General features: G+C 42.0%; 1 protein-coding gene across 1 annotated transcript in view; it reads left to right on the top strand.

The window, feature by feature from the left end:
• LOC126383460 (semaphorin-6D-like) overlaps nucleotides 1-20,372 on the top strand; it is a 481,075-nt gene that overhangs the window by 208,597 nt on the left and 252,106 nt on the right. Inside the window, exon 3 of the mRNA XM_050033965.1 lies at nucleotides 4,691-4,827. The gene's annotated coding sequence lies outside the window, so the exon portion shown is untranslated. The remainder of the gene's footprint in view (nucleotides 1-4,690; nucleotides 4,828-20,372) is intronic.

Below are 20,372 nucleotides of genomic sequence, written 5' to 3'. Positions count from 1 at the left end.
TTATGACTTTTTCTCAGTTATGACTTTATTCTCAAAATATTACGAGTTTTTTCTCGTAATATTTCGACTTTATTCTCCGATTTTTTTTTCTTTAATGTGGCCCTAATACTCCGTCGTACTTTTCCTCAAGGTCAGGAATGAACTTTGAACTTTAAAAATGTATTAAATTCATTATCAGGGTTTCCACTTGCTAGCTAAATTTGTTTGCCATTCTCCATCTTAATACTTGCAACATCTCTGTTGGCTTCTTGAACACACTGCATCCTCTTTAATTCCAAAACTGCCAGCTGTTCTGCTAGTCTTACCGGTTTTATTCACCTGTTGCAGCTTTGTGTTTGTTTCTTGTCAGGGAACATCAATAGGCTATCGAGTCTTTTCAAGACTCCTGATGTATGAATAGATGACTGTTGAATGAATGACCCTCTGACTCTGCTTTAAGCACCACTGCTGCAACACTGACATTTTTTTTTTTTTTTTTTTTTTTGAATGTTGCCATGTTTGATAATTATGATTTGTCACTTATGGTGTTCTTGTGAAAGCTCTGGAAGCACAAACTCTGTGTACCCGCCAATATAGCTTTTAGGCTGTTTGGATTTTCAGAGACTACGTAAAGTCACAACAAGGCTGCTGGAAGAGAAAGAGACGTGGAAGCAGAAATAAAGAGAGCGAAATCAGGGAGCTGGATGGTTAAATGCATAAGTGGAGGAGAAGGAAAGCAGAGTGTCAGCGTGGTGATAAAAGTAAAAATTAGAGGAAGAGAGACACACTGACACACACACACAGACACACACGCACACACATATGAATGTTAATCCTCTGTGACAGTCTGCCTCTGTGTGTGTGTGTGTGTGTGTGTGTGTGTGTGTGTGTGTGTGCCTGCATGGGTGTGATAAAGATCAGATTTGTTGTTGAAACAAAGGGATAAACAGAAAAAGAACAAATTGCTGATCTCTGACATGAAGTTGTTAACCACCATCAACCAGCATCCCACTCGCTTCAGATGTTAGCAGGCCATTAAATGGTCATTATCTGTGGTTATCAGTCTCATAGATATGAGTTTAAACGGGCCAGCCACACTCAATAATAGGTTCAAAGGTCATTATCAGCCCATTAAATGGCTGTTTTCATATTCAATCGTTGCAGTTTATTCAGGTTTCACTTTCACTTTGTCAATTTTAGCCACATGGTTTAGCTACATGGTTAGGTAAAGAAAATATATCCTGGTCTGCCGATAAAAGGTATATCCCAAATATATATGTATACTGTGTATATATATATATATATATATATATATATATATATATATAGCACTGGGACAACTTTTTTAACCAGCCTGTCCAAAGGCTTGGTGTTTTTGTCTGTCAAGCTGCTTTCCCAACACACTGCAGCATAGAAAAATGCACTGGCCACCATTGTGTGATAGAAGATAGTCAACATCTCCACACACAGTATCCGCAGGAAGAACAGGCGGTTCTGCCCCTTCCTGTAGAGGGCGTCAGTGTTAGAAGATCAGTCCAGTTTATCATCCAGGAGGACGCCAGATATTTGTAGGTTCAGTTTAGGGAAAAAGAACAGGGTTTGGCTTTATAAACTTATGGAATGCGAACACTGCTTTCCCAGGTGACTTTTGTCACCTTAACTTTCATTCTTGTCCCGCATAAGATCAGCTTTTTTGTCAGTGTCTGGTATGGGGTGCCGTTTGTAAAGTGGCTCATGCTGAAAATAACATCAACATTTTGCCACATTTAGCTTCAAACAATGTTTAAAAAAGTGTTGTGAATTTTTTAACGTCACCTTTTACCACATTTACAGCAATATTTGTTAACTATATATATAACTATATATATATATTAAATAGTTAAATCTAAATATTAAATGTGGCACCTAAATGTTAAATGTTAAATCTAAATATTAAATCTAAATCTAAATTTAAATGTTAAATCTAAATGCTAAATCGAAATGTTAAATCTAAATCTTAATCTAAATCTAAATGCTAAATCTTAATCTCAATGTTAAATCTAAATGTTTGGGGTGAAACTAAATATTCAGCTAATATGCAAATTCACATTGCCGGTCACCGGAAGTATCAAAATAAAAGCTTTATTTATTTATTTAGCGAATGCAAAGTCCTTCAGCCAAACAGTTGCCGTCTGATCTGCTGTATGGAGGGTGACTAAGCCTCCTTCAAGTCTTTGTAGAGGGCAAGCTTCAATGATGTGTTGCATTGTTTGCTCCTCTCCACAAGCACAAAGTGAGCTTGAGCTGCTGCCCCACTTGTGAAGGCTGGCCAGGCAGGGGCCATGTCCAGTCCTGAATCTGTTTCGGCTTTGGGACTGTGACTAGGATTCTTTGGGGAAGAATTTAGTCTGCTGGAAGGATCATTGGCTTCCCCAGGCGAGCCTGGGTACTGATGGGGAGCGCGGCGAGAACACTGATCCATTGCACCATCTAAAAGCTTGAGATGGTCAGACTGTGTTTATAGAATCAAACTCAAATCAAACGAATTAAAACCAACTTATCGGGGGAAATGAACACTTGAACATACATTAGCGTGATAATAACTACCTAAAATAACAAAAAACATGTTTGGAGAAATTTTATTTGACGTGTACTTTGAGTTGTTAGTGTCCCTTCTATGGAGGGTGTAGGACTTATGACCTGTACTACAGGCAGCCACGAAGGAGCGATCGAGATGTTTTGGCCAGCACTATCCTACCCCCGCCCCCACCCACCCACTGTCGGTCACTTTCTCCATGCTCCTTGCTGCTTGCCAACGTGTTGGCTAGGATAGTGCTGGCCAAAACATCTCAATCGCTCCCTCGGTACTTCTGTGACCGACAGTGTGAATTTGCATATTAGCTAAATATTTAGTTTCACCCAGAACATTTAGATTTAACATTTAACATTTAGATTTAGATTTAGCATTTAGATTTAACATTTAGATTTAGATTTAGAATTAGCATTAACTTTAACATTTAGATTTACATTTAGCATTTAGATTTAACATTTAAATTTAATATTTAGATTTAACATTTAACATTTAGGTGCCACATTTAATATTTAGATTTAACTATTTAATATATTTCTAAGTTAACAAATATTGCTGTAAATGTGGTAGAAGGTGACATTAAAAAATTCACAACACTTTATTAAACATTGTTTGAAGCTAAATGTGGCAAAATGTTGATATTATTTTCAACGTGAGCCACTTTACAAACGGCACCCCATAGTCTGACGCCCCAAGTCACTGCCTAGGCGCTGGATTTTGGCAACTTTCGAGTGAGACTGGGTTGGCACGTCATATGCCGATGTGGAAAGTCCATGAGATAAAGATAGTTAGAAGCTAAAGGCTAACTATAGGATACAGATCACAGTGTAAAAGTGAACCACCACATCACTGAGACAGAGGACAATAAATATAAAGGAAAACTTTGCCGATATTCAACCAACTCTGTGTCCTCAAAGTGTGTGCTGATTAATGCTGTTTGTTTGACACAAGAATACACTCTGTGTTTAAATAAAGTTTTCATGTTGAGCGTCAGCAAGTTCAAGATGATGATGATGATGATGATGATGACGTGACTGGCTTCCTGTCAGCTTGATTCTTCATCAGGTCTCAGTGTGTCACATATCTGACTCACTCTGCCTCTGTGCTGCTCTACATTTTCTTATGTTCCCCCACCATTTGACCTCATTAGGGAGGTCACCTCTAATTGGACACTGCTCATCTTAATGACTCCCATTAGCTTCAGGAAAGGGTAACTCATTGCAAAACTTCCTGCCGTCACCTCGCTAACGAGCGCCGCCACCTTGGCTTTGTTAGGAGGAGGATTTTATTCCGGCAGCTCTGAGGAGAGAATCAGACACATCTTCACACTGCACTGAGGAGGAGGAGGAAGGAAACATCTGGGTCTTTAATTCCCACCAGTGTCCCTCTCCTCCTCTCTGCATGGTGTTGTTTATTAAATAGCGATGATGTGAAGGTGATGAAGGAGACTCCGCTGATACCGTCTTGCTTGTATACAGAAAAGGTTTATTACAAGAAGTACAGCATCAAATCAAGCATCTAGATTGCCTGGAGAGTGTTCGAAGCCAATATGAACTGCTCTGAAAACAGCCCCAACTACCCTGCTTATATAGATTGGTTGTTTTTGTGAAATGTGAGACAAAGTAAACAAATGACAGAGAGAGAGACACCCTAGTTGGACTTCACCAGTCCTTGACCTGGGCAATAAATACCTTCTTGACCCTGACCATATATACTTCTTGACCCTGGGCCCCTAACTAGTCATCTGGCCTTGGCGTTACAGTAATGCTTTTAGACACCACAATGGTAATCTCATGTTTGTGCTTCATGAATGAGATCAGTCAGACCAATCAGCCTCAGGCCAGAACAACAGCTGATTAGATTTATGCCATCAGAAAAGATGTGAGAGCTCCAGAGATTCAGCTCCAAACATCCAGACAGTCAGCCTCAGAATGTAAAGACACTTGTCTTTGCTTCACATGTGGAGCATCCTCTAATCTCATTGCTGCATCCTGATTTTATTAGGTGGAAGTTCCCTTTAAAATTGATCCTGAAGCAGCTGTTGTGTGGTTCCTGAACACACCATCTGCTCTGAGTCAGGAAGCTGAAAACAAAAAATGTCACTGTCCTATAATAACTTTTTTGTTGTTGTTGTTGTTCCAGGATGACTGAGGGGGTCCACCCCCGCCTCCTGACTTCCTGTTTACTTCCTGGAACGCAGTGAGCACTTCCTGTACCTTCACGACTCTCACCTGACTGGCTGGAGGCTTCACCTTGCTGTCACCGCAGATTTACAGACTGTGAGTATCTTTATATCTTTACACATCACGGCCGTCAGAAGTGACCTGTGTGACTGTTCTCAGATCTGTCATGTTGTGTTCAGTGTTCCTTTATTTCTGTCTGGATGATGTGTTGATTTCTCTTTTTCCCTCTGTCTATCTACAACTTGCTCTTACACTTTACTTCTTTTTCCTAAACAAATCTTAGAAGTAAAAAAAGCAAACAGTGTTCATAATCTAGATTTTGCACAAAGAAAATATAAATATAAACCTACTGCCTGTTATCTGCTCTTGGAAAAGTGATGGACTATGTTTGAACTTAATTTTTGAGAAGTGTAATACACACCCACCCAAATGATTAAAGACATTAAAAAAACTGTAAAGTAAAATTTCTATCATGTTTAAAAGGAGGAACCTTGAACTTTCTGCTCACATGTTCCTGTTAAAAGCAGATTATAAAGTATGACAGGTATTTTTAATTAAAGTGTGAACCTCATCTGAACATTTTAAAGGTTGAACAAAGTTTCTCAATGAAATTAAACTATTTGGAGGCTGGAAACTTCTGAAACGTGTCTCTAATAACAATGATAATAACACCAGTGGTCATCAGAGCTGCAGGCCTCATGAGGAAAAAGTTATCCAACCGAATTCCAGAATGAATAAATAAGTAAATAAATAAATAAAAATAATAATGTCATAAATTCTGGCTGAATGATTAAAAATCAGTAACACCACTTGCAGCTGTTCATTAACTGGAATTCTCAGCTGCACTGAAGGCATCACAGCATGCTCTCTATCATTGAGATGAGCATTAGCTGAATCATTTTGCAGAAACGTCTCATTACAATCAGAAACAATCAAAAAATAAGCTGCTTACAAATAAACATCTGCTCTATTATTACTGTCTGTGTGTGTGTGTGTGTGTGTGTGTGTGTGTTTGTGTGTATAATCAGTGTCATTACATCATCTGTCTGTTAAGTTTCCCTGCAGTTGGAGGCAGAGCTGTGACCGTGTTGTGTTTGGGTGTCTGTTTACCTGAAGAAACAGTTTTCTCGTTTCCACTACAGACAGTGCCTAGAGGAGTATCTGCACTTTTTTGTTGTATGATGGAGTTTTGCAGGCTGCCATGTTTTAAAATTTGGGTCAAGAGAATAAAAAAATTGTGGTCACTATTGACGATAGCTTGACTATTGTAAATGGTGGGTATGTGCAGGTTGTCCCGCATTGCATAAGAGACTATCTGACCAATCAGAGTTCTGCAGTGTTTTAACTTTGCCTTCTAGTCTTGGCTCACTCAGAACTTTGACTGAGGTAGCACTAAAAAGTTTCATGTATTGGGGCGTTGGTGGCTTAGTGGTAGAGCATGCGCCCCATGTACAAGGCTGTTGCCGCAGCGGCCCGGGTTCGAGTCATTGTCCTGTCAATTAAAGGCAAAGAATGCCCTAAAAATATATATATCTATATATATCTTCAAGTTTCATGTATTACCATCAACTTTTGTCCATGGAAAACCATAAAACAGTGAGTGGAGTTGAGTTGAGCTGAGCCGTACCACACAGTGGAAATGTGGTGTAGTTTGGTTTTGTGGTGTAGCAGTTAGAAGAGGCGGATGACTTCACTAATCCACTAAGATGACTGAAAAGAAACTATCTAACAAACCCCCAGGTTAAAGCTGTTCAACTTCATGTTGTTTGAAGACTTCAGCAGTTACACACAGCTCTGACCACCAGTCACACAGTAGTGACACTGAACACTGAGGATTTTGCAGTGAGGAAATGAGAAAGAAAGAAAGAAAGAAAGAAAGAAAGAAAGAAAGAAAGAAAGAAAGAAAGAAAAAAAAAAATTATTTTATAATGGACCTTTATTCCAAGGTAACTCACACAGCCATTTTACAGAAACTATGAAATACAAAATAGAATAAAAAACTACAGCAGCAAAAAACAGAAAAACACCAGAAAAATATGCAAAACCACATCAGGACTGTATCAGAAGTTGAGAACCAAAGAGTTATCCTGCACAGAAGAAAACACCTCCTGCACCTCCCAAATGTTGATAAAGGCATCCATCCTGTTGGTCAGGCTGTAAAAACCAAACTCCACCCTAAACCGAGCTGCCAGCATCCCCTTTAACATCCTGACTATATCCTGTGACCCCTGACCCCTCACACAGTTCTTCTTCGTTTTCCAGATAGCTAGCTTGGCCAACCCTGAAAGGTCATTAATCAATGCAATACCTTTAGAAAATGTTTGCACTTGTCATAAATTTAGGGGCACCACCCTCCAATGGAGGGAAGCGACGAATCAAATGAATAACTCCGAAAACCAATTATTAATTCATCAGTACACTTATTAATAATGAATCAGTCTCAATACCTGGGTTATGAATTCTCTATACAGTGATCTTAGTTCCTGCTCAAAAGAAATATCCACAGACAACTTGGCGATAAATGAAGATTTATTTAGGGCTAAATGTGAGTAACTGAGTAAATGAATAGTAAATGAGGATGATATGAACTATCACAAAATCAGCAGTATGTATAAATGGATTAAGACGAGAGCTAACACTTTTGTCATTTATTTAGTTTGGTGATAGTGAAAGAGAGTATGTGACTATAGATATATTGGGGACGCAGGAATGCGCAAAACCATTTACCTAACAAAACCTAAAGATCTTTGCCAACTTTTAGAAGCGTTGGCTCAGACGGACGTTTCTCCGAGGACCCCGGACTGTCACTTTGCGGCTCCTGGGCTTCCCAGCAGAATGAAGTCGGAACACAGTGGTGGAGGGGCGGTTGAGCCTGACTGCGATGTCCTTCAGGTGGTCCTCAAACGTTGGTTTAACTCAGGCTGTGGAAAGTCTCTTGGTTTGACAAAAGAACCCCTGCTTTGCAGACACTTTGGCAAGTGTCTAGCAGCCGCTGGATCCGATGAATCTTTGATGGAGTTGCAGGTTGAATAGTAACTCATCTATTTGGCTGTGGCTACTTGCTTATAATAAGGTTGAAAACAATCTTGTCTGCCGTTTGATATTATTATCAAAGTTATTATCAATGCATATAAAAATTGTTGCCATCAGCTGACTTTGTCGCTTCAAGTATAATGTTACTGAAGGCACAGACAAAAAGAAAGAAAACTCAGGACAGACAAGACAATCCTGGACGTGTCAAGCAAAACTTAAAAGTTTAAGGTAATTTTGATTGTAAGAAAAGAAAGGGTTACGCAGGAACCGAGTTTAAGAGCGTAACGAGTTAAGGCATAAGGAGTATAACTAGAAGCAGGGATGGCACAAGAAAGAAGAAGAAAAATACAAAAGTAAAATAAAGTAAAGGAACAAAGTAAAGAGGAAAGAGCGTAACAGGAAAGTGCGGAGATGCGCCAAGCGCAAGAGTTTTATCCAACCAGGTTGAGTGGGCGTGTTTGAGGCAAGACGGGTCTCTTAGTTTAGACATTACTTTGTTTCAGAGGAACTTAATGATCTCTATTTTGCGAGATTATATACTTTAACATGTCACGCACAATAGACACATACTCTTCCCATTATGATCAAAATCAGCTCTTACATCAAATTAGATTTAATACAATTATTATACCACATATATCAGTGGAACACAAGTATAAAATGTTTCATACACAAACAAACCTAGTCTGCAGTTACTTCAACATACTAAATGAGAAAGCACATATTAATAAAGACAAGCTGATTAATCAATCCAACTATATTTTAACTTGAAATATTCCCTTACGGGAACCCTTCTTAACTATCCTCACAAGATGGCAGTATGACTCCATGTTAAATGAGGGATTAAACACATAAAATTATAACTCACTCATACTATGACCTACAAGAGTGGGAAAAAAAATCATTCAACTAACAAACAAGGATTATGCACAGTTACAATTAGGGGTGGGGGAAATTTCCGATTCTTAGATGCATCGCGATTCGGACGTGGACGAATCTGAATCGATTCACAAATGTCCAAATTTCGATTATTTAAATCTGTTAATTAGAGTAATACAGAAGGTTCTAAATAATGCGGAACTAAGAAGCGCGGTAGGCGTCATCTCCAGGACACTTTGGGATGCGCACCTGGAGCAGACACGCCGACACGTGCACAGGGGAAAACAAACATGGCTGACCGCCACCCACCTCCGAACAGCTCCTTCTAATTTAAAAATTAGAAATACTTCGGCTTCTACAACGTTGACGGCGGAAGTGAACTGGACAAGAGCCACGTTATATGTAAGCTGTGTCGTGCTAAAATAAAATACTTTGGCAACACAACAAACATGAGAAGCCATGTAACTCGATTCCACCTGACGGAGGAGTCAGGGAGATGGCAGGCTGTTGTTGCTGCGACTACTAGTGGCGCTACCGACCAAAGAACAATCGAGGAAGCAATTAGAAAGCTGCCACCCTCAGGCCATCGTGGCATTTATTGCCAAGGATTTGCGTCCTTATTCCGTCGTGGAAAATCAGGGATTTCGAGCACTGCTGCATACATTGGAGCCCAGATACACCATCCCATCCCGACGCCATTTCACCGACACGGCCATCCCGACACTCTACAACCAAACCAAAACAGAAGTCATGGCCTCGTTGTTGAAGGCAGGTAGGATCGCAGTTACATGTGATGCGTGGACGTCTGTTGCCACCGAATCATTTGTTACTCTAACTGCGCATTTTATCTTGTGATTTAAGATACCTGTTGTTACATTTGGTTCCGTACAACGAAGTTGTAACTTTCCAGTTTGCACGCATTTCCATTTATATGTTTAATAAAATATAATGGAAATGAATTCAACTGTTTCTTATTACAAATGCACTGTTTTTAAAAATTGCAAGTGTTGAATGCTTATTCAGTGAGACAAAAATAAATGTGTGTTGTGAAAAAGTGCATCAATATACATAAATTAAAGATGCATCAATAATCGTTTTATAATCGAATTGTAGCCCCTGAATCGTGAGGTGCCCAAAGATTCCCACCCCTAGTTACAATGTTAGAACATGGATAAAATGTATAGTTTTACTTTCAAGAGACATTCCAAGTTGGTTACAAGAGAAACTTAGTCTCTGCTCAGGAATGCATACTGAATTTACGACCCCCACATCTGTTCTATATCTCATCTTCACCGGGGTGAGAACAAGATAGAGCTGGGGTGGCTCCCATAGATGTGACAGAAAGGGGAGAGGATGTGGTGAACTTAAAAGCAGAGTTAATGACCCCGGGTCTGGCCAGGATGGTAATCAGCAACTTGAGATCAGGAGGGTTTCCAACTGACACCTTTACCACCCTCAGCATAAGGATGACAGTGAAAGAGTTCATCAACTATGAGATGAGACCAGGACAAAGCAATAAACATTTGACCCTCAGAGTGGCCCATCTCACCCCTGTCCATTTACTTCAGGTTTTTGGAGAGGTCAGAAGGCTGTTTTTCCTACACAATATATGTATGGATCTTTTCTTTGTTGCCTACTGCGGACCGTAAATGAAAAGTGGAAATGAAAAATGTTCCCCTAAACCCTGAAACCAGTCCTGTAGTTGTCTGAATACCCTTGCTGAGCCTGGAGCACTGAATGAACAGACGCTGAAGTGTTTCTGTCTCTGAGCAGAAAGGACAACTGTTCCCTGTATCAGGATCGAGTTGCACCAGATATCCGTCTGTGGCTATGGCCCCATGTACAATCCTCCACTGGAGGTTACCTGTCTGTTTGTCAATGGGGGCTTTGTACAGGGACCGCCAACAGCTCCTCGAGGACAATCGGTCCACCACAACACCTGTGCCCCTGCCAGTGAGCATAAGTTTTAAACCTTCCCAGTGACGTGATAGATGGCTTTTTTCCCACTGACTCAAAGTCCCCCCCAGCTCTAGGGTCTTAAAAGACAGCAGGCTGTCCTCCTCATCCTGCCAACCCCCAACAGCAGACGAGACAGCTAGGGAAGGAAAGACATGCTCATCTTCATCATCCCACTGGCCAGATAGATACAGTCTTCAGCAAACACTCTGAGGGCAGCTGGCAGGAAAGCACAGACCTCCTCCACCAGCCTGGGCAGCAGTCTGTTGGAGGGGATGTTAAGCAACTCAGCCAGATGAGGGATGGATGTCTTAATTAGGTGACCCAGCTTCACTATGCCAGCCTCTCTCAGTCTGGATCTCAGGCTAACAGATGGCAGGACCTGAGATGAGATGTAACTGGTTCCAAAGAGGGGCTCCTCAAAGAGCCCCATCCCACGTGTCCCCACAGCAGTGGAATGAGAAGACCTGCCATGCCTGTAAAACAGACTGGTGAAAAGTTGTCAAACCAGTCAACTCTATGGACTGGGGCTGAAGCAGGAAGAGGTTTTGGTCCAGTCCTATGCATCCAGCTCTCCTCAGCAGCAGACGGGCAGTGTCCATCCAAGGCAGGCCGAAGCTGTACAACAGTTTGCAGTCTGAAGGCTGCGATACGAGATGTCATGTCCACCAGGCAACCAAGTTATTAATCAAGACCCTGCTCCTGAAAGACAGCTGCGGCAGCAGCCTTTTCCATTTAGACTGGCACACACTCTCTCTACAGCACCCTCCCAATTCTGCCTCTGAAACTCCTCAGTTCCCAGAAAAATCCCCAATACCTTCATGCCATGTTGCTCCCAGCTGAGATTTCCTGGTAACTGACGATCCGCCTATCTGCCCACTGCCCAACCAGCAAACCCTCACTCTTCCCCAGTTTACCTTTGCTGAAAATGCCCTCTCATATAACTCTAAACTGCCAACCAGGAGAGCCACAACCCTCTCTCTCACAAAAACATTGATGTCATCCACATAGGTAGATACCACCAATGAGGGGCACTGTGACAAACCTGGTAGCATAACACCTGACAGACTAGATTTCAACCTGCTTAACAGTGGTTCATTGGCTAAAGAGTACAGCAATCCAGAGACAGGAGTCCCCTGCCTAATGCCTGTCTGAGCCTGCACTGGACAGCTCAGCCCACCACCCACCTTCAGCAAACAAAAGGCGTCCTTATAGAGCAACCTCAACAAAGACATAAAACCCTCTCCAAAACCAAAAGCTCTCAAGGTGGAAATTCAATTCTGTCAAAAGCTTTTTCTTGGTCTTATGAAATGACCCCAACATCAATATTGTACAGCTTGCAGACATCAAAGAAGTCCCTCGTGTGGAGGAGATTGTCCATGATGGATCTGTCCGGTACACAATATGACTGGTCCCTGTGAATTAATAAAGTTTTTCAGCTTGTTGTAGCGGAGTTTTTTAGTCAGCACACAGCAGAGCCACTGGTCTCCAGTTCTTAAGAAGAGCCAAATCTCCCTTTTTTGTCAGAAGTGAGAGGACTGCAGGTAACAGTCCTGTCTGAGAGCACTCCTGCACCACCTCCCACAGGTCAGCTCCCAAACACCTCCAGAAATGCTGGTAAAAGTCCACAGGCAGCCCATCCTGTCCAGGAGCTCTACTTGGAGCCATCTGACCCACAGCAGCAGTGAGCTCCTCCAGAGAGATGTCAGCATCCAGGGCAGCCCTGCCACTGGAGCCCAGCCGAGGAAGGCTCTGCAGCAGCTCACCCACACAGTCACTGCTACAGTCCTCTATTCCAAAGAGGGTGCTGTAAAACTCCACAGCATGCTGACTCATCTGGACTGGGTTTGTAAGTCACAGGACCATCAGGAAGGTGGAGACAGGCCATCTGTTTTGCCAGAGAGACAGACCTCTCCAGGTTAAAGAAGAAGGATGTAGGTGTGTCCATGTCTCTGATACTTATGTAACATGACCTGACCAAAGCCCCTCTAGCCCTCTCATGTAGAAATGAGTATAAGTTTTGTTTTTTCTGCTGAATTTGTTTGAAATTCTTTATTAAGAATAACCCCTTGAGATGTGCCATCTAATTTACAAGTTTACAATTCTGACTGTCTGTGCTAATGTGAATGAATAAACTGACAAAGACCTGATTTTCTTTTTTAAATCCTCAACTACCTTCTTAACCCTGCCTGTGGGGTGACTTGTGTATTGCAGACAGAAAACTCTTTGGGCTTTACCCACGTCCCACCACTGACTCAAGATCTTAAGTCCCCAGAATGTGTCAAACTTCTCACAGAAACTGTTGTCTTCAAGCAGCCTGATGTTAAATGCCAGTATGAGCTGCTCTTACTGGTCAGTGAGACATGGACATCTAAGGTGACTAAGTGATGGTCAGTGAAACCTACAGGGTTAGTGAAACTCTGTGATATATATAAACCCTATTCAACCTGGCTGCACTACCGTCTGACACCTTAACCCATGTAAACTGCCTGTCCTGGGGATGTTTGACCCTCCACACATCTACTACAGCGGATCTTGAGATGATCTGTGATAAGGAAGTGGATGAATGTAAATGAGGTTCCTGTCCTGTGTAATGTGAATTTGATGGTACAGTTCTAGTCCCCACCCATCACTACACACTTACCCTAATCGTACTGTTTTAGGAAATCATGCAGTTCGTGAAAAAGCTTCAGCTGGTCTGAACCCCTGAAGCCCTAAAGAAAATAAAGTTGCTACGCCTGCAGAGAAATTAGTCCCATGAGAAAGAAAAAACTGTCCCTTCCACCACAAACCCCAGTCTATCTCATTGGTCCTGTCACCTTGTGTTTCCTGCAGAAAAATTACATCTAATCTTTCATGTGAGATCATTTCTGAAATGACTGCCCTCTACTGTCCATCCCTCCCCTCATTAATGTTCAAGCAGCCAGCCCTCACCTTGTGCATACTGCTGCTCCTCAGCCTGGCTGTCTACGTACCCGCTGTGGAACTCTCCTGTCTAGGGCTCAGTCGGCAGACGGGCGCAGCCCCTGCTCAGAATCGCGGCACTCATCGACTCGTCAGCTGACCCAACCGCCAGCTCAAGGCTTCCCTCGGCCGTTGCTGCTGCTGGCTCCGGCCTGTGCGGACAAGGGATCTGCTTGTGCCCAACGTGTCCACACACAAAACCCTTGATGCTGCCTGTGCTAGCATACACCATGTAATGTCCCTCTCCATGTTTCACTCTGAATGAAACCTCCAGAGTCTGTAATGGACAGTTAAGAAACATAAACACCAGCTTCCTTAAAGACTGGACGTCTTTTAGCTTTTCACTCTCACAGCCCAGGCCAACAGACCGAAAGCCGCACGGCAGCTTCCCGAAGTGCTGCAGCTCTCTCTCCAGTGTTTCACTGGGAATGATTACCCCGGGTCGAGGGCATGGCGACTGGGGGGAAACCTGCAGGTAAACACCGTTCAGCGAGACACCACCCGCTATCAGCTCAGCAACAAAACACTCCTCTTTCAGGAAAACAACCACACCTTCGTTCATCCTGGACACATGAGACGGATTAGCATGTCCACCACAGTCTCCCACAGCCAGTAGAACCCTCAACAGGGACAGATGGGTCAGGCTGTCTCAAAGACTGAGAAAGCCAAGAAACACGACTCACAGCCAGCCAACCAACCAGCAAGTACTCACCAAACTACTGGAACACAACTGCAAAGATCATACAATCATATAGTAATCACAGTAGAAACACAGTAGGAAGGAAAAAAGTTGGAAATCAACTTACAAACTCCCAGCAGTCTCACCACACGCTCTCACCACCACCAACTCCCAGCATGCAAAGGAAAGAATCGAAAGAAAGAAAGAGAGAGAGACAGACAGACAGACAGAGAGAGAGAGAGAGGGAGAGAGAGAAAAACCCCTTTTACACTGCCAGATTTTCTGCAAATGTTGGACTGTTTTGCCGGCCAGCTGCGAGCATTTATACACACACAGGCGGAATGGCGAGTTGATCCGCCTCGTAGGGTAGTCATATTGGCGGAACCCTTTTAGTTTAAACAGACCGAGGCGGCCTCCCACAACGGGAGGGGCTGTTGAAGACTTGTGGGAGGAGCAGTTGATGACGCCGCACGCTGACTCCCACAACTGCTGTGTCGTCTGAAAACTTAACAATGTGGTTACCTGTGTAGTTGGCTGCACAGTCGTAAGCCAGCAGGATGTACAGGAGGGGGCTCAGGACACAGCCCTGGGGAGCCGGTGTTCAAGATGACAGGGGAGGATGACATGTTGTGGACTATGACAGTGTGTGGCCTGTTGGTGAGGAAATCAAGGACCCAGTTGCACATGGATGAGCTCAGACCGAGTATTGCCAGTTCATTAACCAGAGTTTGAGGGATGATTGTGTATTATTTATGCATATTGTTTAGTTAAATTTATTTGGACTTATGTTTTTACTTGGGTGTCCTGACAGGCTGTGTTTACATTTTAAGAACTTTTGAGCAGGTCCATTGTTATTACAGGGTTCTAAAACGCTCTTCTCATTATAGCACAAGTTCCAAAATAAAGTAAATTGAATGAATACATTACGCTGCTATCATGTATTTAACGTAAGTAGTAGGGAAACAATGCTTATTAAAAGTCTTTATTAAATTGGCATTAAGACCAACAATAAAATAACAGCAACATTTTGACTGGAAGGTCTTCACTAGGTTGTATGGAAGGAGAGAGTGTTCACTTACTTATTTGAAAAGACCAATTTTAAATCTGTTTTTATTGTAGAAGTTATTGTGTCCTGCATTTATTGTAGCAATAGTAAACAAAGGAAATGCTCTTTTACACTATATGAACTACAGTCTACAGTTAACTACAGTTATTACATTATGAGCCATTATTACATTATGAGTTGCTACAGCATTCACACCTTTTTTGGAAACCAGGAAGTGAGGCAGGTGTTTTTGTGATATAGTTAACCCCTTTTATACCTTATTAAATTATGTTTTTGTAGAAATCTGACAGAGTTGGCAAAAATATGGGACACATCTTTAAAGGGCCAACATTTTTACAAAAGAATATATTTCAAAACAACGATGATTATAACAGAACATTTTTACTCAGATGCTATTAGTATGTACTGTTAGTTTTCAATTTGAAGGCTTTAAACAGATTTTTAAATTTAAGTTGTGAATTCTGTTCTGGGACGAGGCTTTTTTTTCTGGCACAGGGCAAGTTTAGAAGTAAAAAGAAAATTTAAAGCAGATCTTATAAATCATATATTTTATAGATATAAATACTTCAAAAGGAATATTTCACCCCAGGGACAAAATTAGCGTGTTGACAAGTTGGTAATTTGTCCCAGTTCTCAAGATTGACTGCACTGATACACTGAAAAAAAACCACATTTATTCTTTATTCTGCTCATGGTCTCCTTTTCACTTTTTTAGGTGGTCCCCTCTCTCATAAGGTGTTTTTTTTTTAACAATTCGTCCTTCAGTCTGACACACACACACACACACACACACACACACACACACACAGACACACACACACACACACACACACAGTGGGATAAGCTGGTGGATTGCCTGTCAGGATGAAAACTGATTTCACTTTCTCAGTCTGGCACTCGGGACGCCCATCCAAGGCCAGAAGACACATACACTGTACACACACTTAAAGACACACTTTCTCAGTTTACTGCTCGTACACACACACACACACACACACACACACACACACATGATGCAGATATAAAATTATATAAAATTTAAAAAACACAGCTGAGGTGTGTTTAAATGAAAATCTAAAGCTCCACTTCAGATGATATATACAGGAATAAAAAAATAAAAAGACTTGCAAGGTATAAATCATCATCATAAATCATCTCCTCAAAGTGAGTGAACAGAAGCTCAGCACTCTGCCTGATGATGTCACCATCATACTGGTTTATGATGTCACCTCTTCTTTGAAGCGTTTTCAAGATTCATATTTTGTGTGCCAGTGTTGTTTTAATTACTACAATACCCATGATCTTCTGCTGCTGTTGCCAAAGAGAAGAAGCCAGTCTGAGGTATGAAGCAGGGGCCCAATCCCAATGTCCCCCTCAAAGACAGATTTAGAGTTGTGCGTTAGCCTACGCATGTGGCCTACGCCATGGTGAGCATTTATACTTGTGTGGTGGTGTGTCTGTGTCGCTCTGCAGTAACACCTCTAAAACACCAGTCAGCAGTGGGGTTTCTGTGAAGTGCAGTAAAGTTTAGTTGATTCAAAACACAGATGAAACACATTAACCATGGCTTAATAGCAAATATTGCAAACACAAGAACACAAATTTGATTCATTATAACTCACAGTATTCACAGATAAAACATTAGGCACATTTTATAAAATTTGCCTCCATCCATCCATCCATCCATTTTCATCCACTTATTCGGGGCATGGGTTGCGGGGGCAGCAGGCCGAGCATATAGCACTCAGATGTCAGCGGCACTTTCCAACTCCTTCTGGGAGACCCCAAGGCATTCCCAGGCCAGATAAGATATGTAAACCCTCCAGTGTGTTGTAGGTCAACTCCGGGGTCTCCTACCAGTGGGACATGCCTGGAACACCTTTAACAGTAGGCGCCCAGGAGGCATCTCGATGAGATGCCCAAACCACCTCGGTCTGGCGCAGCACAGGCATCACTGCAGATGCTGCACCAAACCGCAGATCCATTTCACACTCCACTCTACCCTCAATCATGAACAAGACCCCGAGATACTTGAACTCTCTTGCTTGAGGCAGTAACACTCCCCCAACTCAGAGGGGGCAATCCAGCATTTGCCGACAGGGAACCATGACCTCAGACTTGGAGGTGTACATCAGGCTACAGGGTAGGGTATGGGTCAGAGCCTACACAGTAGGTATGGCATCAATTTGATGTAGAAGTATAAATCCTGCTTAAGGCCTTAGGCCCTGAACCCTCAGGGACTTTACTGACATCTACTAATAAATGTTTAAATGCAAAAGGCAGCAAGTCTTTGAAATGGTATGAATAGGAACAGGACAGCACTCTGCAGTGACATGTCACATTACCTTGACGATGCCAAGCATGTTATGGATGGTACAACTGTGGGTTTGAGGCTTTTTATTTCATGTTTTTAAGGTCTTCACAGCTGAGGCCCTTCAGGAGTCTGTCCCAGATTTAAACATCTCCCACCCTCTTATCTTAGTGGATGATAGGTAATTGTTGATAAATGTACTTGTTTTGTCAAAACAGCATCATTAAGCAAAATTAAAAAAAGAATGGCTGATGTAGTATAATCGAGGAGTGTAATATGTAACCTTTGCTTGCATTCCTTTGATTTCACATCATGGACCAACTTAAATCCTTAATGTTAGTGTTTGTGTGTTCTGTGTACATTTAATATGACAGGCTGAGCACACGTGCCAGTCCGTCTTGTTTACCATTAAATGCTACTGGGCTTTCCCTGATAATGTCATGTTTTAACATCACAACGCTATGAATTGTGGGTCATCCCCTTGGGCAGAGTCTGTAGAAATGCAGACATTTAGAAAGTGTTCACAAAGGGCTCAAAATGTCTGCAGGAGAGACTCAAGTGCACTCATGCACTTGAGTCTTGACAGTGGGGCAGCCCTTAGTCCTCGCATACTGTCTAGGAATGCGCCTCAGAGTCTATGAGTTTGTGAGTGTGGAGATTGGGATTAGCACCTGGGACATGAACACTCTATTGTTAAATTTGTGAACAAATCACATCCCCGTGGTTACTGAATTCATCCAGAATGTTTGAGACATCAAATCAATTAATTAAAGCTGCATTGCAGCTGTAAATGCACCCTGGAAGTCGTGGTTGATTTCTCCTCTCCAGTTTTGTATGTCCTTTGACTTCTTAATTAAAGAAACATATTTTCAGCTCTTGGTCATATGTTGGGATGAAATAAAGGTCTAGTATGCTACCTAAAGCTTAATTTGTATTTGTCATATTAAAAATGTATTTGACAACAAAATCTGGGTGGGATTTGCATGTTCTCCCTGTGTTTTCTTTGGGTGTTCTGGCCTCCTCCCACAGTCAAAAGACATGCAGGTTAACTGGTGTCTCTAAATTGTCCATCGGTGTGAATGTGAGTGTGAATGGTTGTCTCTATGTGTCAGCCCTGTGATAGTCTGGCGACCTGTTCAGGGTGTACCCCGCTTCAGCCCCCGACCCCAACAGGATAAGGGGTTACGGAAAATGAATGAACGAATAAAAAAAACAAAACAATTCTTGGCACTATGTGAAGGTATGATATTGCCACTCAAAAATATTGTGAAAGGTACTTTGCTGTATTGTTTTTTCCCCCACCCCTAGTATCTAGCTGTGAGGATCACAGATTGTAACTAGCAGATCCCCTTATGGTTAGAATCCCTTTAGTGTTCATTGTTCAGGAGAATTTTACCGGAAGCAGAATTACGGACCAGGTGATTTAAGTCATTAACAATACTGAATAATGTAGATTTCACGTTACAAATCTGTTTCTCTGAGGCTGTTTGGCATGTCGAGGATGGGCCGTTAGCTTAGCATCTGCCAACGTATGCTCACCTTATTTCTCTGATAACTTAAGATCTAGACGTTCAGAAGGTTTTAACACTTTCCCCACCAGAGTATTATTTTTGAGTTGCCAGCCACCGCTAGCATTTTTGATCATCTTTACTAATCTTTCAAGACCCACAGAATAATTTGTTCTATGATTATGTAAACAGTATATACATCAAACTACAGAAGAGACCTTCTGTTTTAAAACACAAACAAACATTTTATTCCATCTTATTTAATTCCTTTTTTTTTTTTTTAAATCAACACTTAAATTTGTGCATGTTCATTAAATAAAAAAGCATTTCAGACAAGAAGCTGAGAAAATTGCATTTTAGTCAAAGGCGGTCATTTTCAAGAACAAAATCAATTTCACATTTACATTTTTTGTTTTTTCTTTATGTCGATTTGAATAGTATAAATAAAAATAACAATAATAATGGACATAATATTCTCTTTGAGGTATAGCTGAACACGTTGTACCGTTCAGTGATCATTCAGTGTGCTGTTGTCGCCCTCTCCTCTGTGGTCTTCTTGTCTGTGTGTCACTGTCACCTACATGGAGATCCCGTTTCATCCCACCAAACTTCGTCCAAATCGGATTTAGAAAGTTGAACCAAGCGACTTCAACCAGTAAAAACACTGAATAAAGCAGTTTCATTTTTAAAAAAAATGTCAATGTCCCTATCTAGAGCCAGTTTGGTATGTCCATTTTGGGTTACTGTAGAAACATGGCAGTTCAACATAATGATCTACATAGACGTGAACATGAAAGCATACTTATCATATTATGTTCCATGTCTTTCAGTATTTCCCCCCTACACTGGAGCTTTAAACTCCAACTGTGAGTCACATTACGTTGCCTAAATTAATGAGACTTTGGGCTCTAGTTTCGCAGACCGGGTGCGGCGGAGGCGCAGCGCACCTACGCTTCGCCAACTGGGTGTGGCCTGGCAGATTTTCCAAGTTTGGCACACCGTGCACCTGGCGCAGCTACTACTCTATCCCACCTCCGTCCCTCCTACCGGCGCAAATCAGAAAGAGGGAGGAGAGAAGGCGTGGAGTGGGTTTTACACACATCACACCAATCAAATGAGCCCCTTTCCTCGCCCTTAAATGCGCCGCGCGAAGGCATAATGAGAGTTTACTCAATTCGCCATGGCAGAAGAGAGCAGCAGCGTCAGACAGCCAAACTTCTCCCAGGAGGAAACTTATGTTTTGGT

This window comes from Epinephelus moara, chromosome 22 (genome assembly GCF_006386435.1).
Source record: "Epinephelus moara isolate mb chromosome 22, YSFRI_EMoa_1.0, whole genome shotgun sequence".
Taxonomy (NCBI): domain Eukaryota; kingdom Metazoa; phylum Chordata; class Actinopteri; order Perciformes; family Serranidae; genus Epinephelus; species Epinephelus moara.
Note: the sequence above shows the minus strand (reverse complement) of the source record. Positions and strands in the feature narration are given on the sequence as shown.